The sequence below is a fragment of the Solanum pennellii genome, chromosome 4 (genome assembly GCF_001406875.1).
Source record: "Solanum pennellii chromosome 4, SPENNV200".
Lineage (NCBI taxonomy): Eukaryota > Viridiplantae > Streptophyta > Magnoliopsida > Solanales > Solanaceae > Solanum > Solanum pennellii.
The window spans coordinates 70,490,944-70,492,697 of record NC_028640.1 but is presented as its reverse complement, the minus strand read 5'-3'; positions in this window follow the sequence as shown (position 1 = coordinate 70,492,697).

Sequence of the window (1,754 nt, the reverse complement as noted above, 5' to 3'; positions counted from 1 at the left end):
CCCCACCCCTAGTCTTAACATTTAAGAGACACTTAATACGCTAAAACTTTAGGGGTTTGTGCCTAGTGGTAGCTTTGAATAATTAACGCTCTATATTTGTCTGCCGCTTAATCTACGACACACATTAAGTCGATCAACTAAAAATAATTATATTTGATAGTTAAATATAAAAATATTATATGTATATCATATCTTAATAATATATATATATATAAATCCGAACTATTATTTTACTGAATGACTACTCATGCCATTTTTTCTAAATAAAATACAAGTATCTTAGGTCCCATTTGGATTTGGCTTTGAAAAAACGTATTTTTTAAAGAGTAATTTATTTTACGTTTGCAGAAGATTGTGTATGTTTGAAATTGAACAAATTAGTTGACAAATCATTATGATATTAGCTGTCTTGTGTCTTATTTTCAAACCATAGAGTTTCTATAATATGTAGAAATGTTCTAGAACAATGTGCTAATCAAACAATTCATGTTCACTTCTATATTTTATTAATCTTAAGTTTGGATTGATAAATGTTGTATTTTTTTAGAATAGTTTTGTGATAGTGTGTTATATTTTTATAATGAACTTTTGCTTATTTTGTAAGATTGTATAAGAAAATTGGAGCAATTTTTGTAGTTTTCACAACTTATTAGTTTTTTTTTTTTATATCTATGAGCAAACAACACAATTTACAAATTCAAATTGTACATCCCAACAAAACTTCTACTTCATCTCATATGATTTTATATCATGATTCCGAATCACGATTTCGTTCTACATAATCAAACGACCCTTAAATAAAAAATAAGATAATACATATATGGCAGAGTGATTAAATGTTAATCTCTTAGTAATTACTTCAAAAGCGTTTTTAGGTTATGGTAGTGTCATACTTTGTATCTATATAGTATCATATTTCATTCAAATAAATATCGAATAATTTTGTTAATTTTGAAAACGAAATATACCTAACTTTAGTTTACATGGTCCATTTCAATTGCACTCACCAATATATAAATTACAAGCCATGTCTTTACTCCTTGGGGTGCATTTTTGGTTCAATTACACTGACCTCATTTTTGTAACTAGTTATTTAAATTCAAGCTTAGTTTTTCAAAAGTGGATCAGGTTAGCTAATTGTAAAAGTGTGTAAATCAAACATATGTATTATGTCACAATTATTTTTACTTGATTAGTTAAAAGTGATATATTTTAAATATTCAAAAAAAATTAAATAAATTTAAATGTTATCGGGCTCACCCATTTAAAATATCTAAAATTAATAGCACTGCTTACTGTTAAAGAATGACAAAAGTCCCACATCGGTGATTAATGAGATGGGTGGGCTCCTTATAAGGCTTGGACAATCCTCCTCCATTTGAGCTAGCTTTTGGGGTGTGAGTTAGGCCTAAGACCTAATTTCACATGGTATCATAGCAGGGCCCATCTCACTCGATGCTGGGGTCCCCAAAATTAAAATTGCCCACGCACCAGATGCTAAGCACTGGGCGTGAGGTGGGGTGTTAAAGAATGACAAAAGTCCCACATCGGTGATTAATGAGATGGGTGGACTCCTTACAAGGCTTGGGCAATCCTCCTCCCTTTGAGCTAGCTTTGGTGTGAGTTAGGCCTAAGACCTAATTTCACACTTACGAAATTCAAGAATATATATATCCAAATTTGCATGGAAAAAATGGAAAAAGATAAAGAGAGATGAGATTGGTGGATATGAGTATGACAATGAGAATGATGCC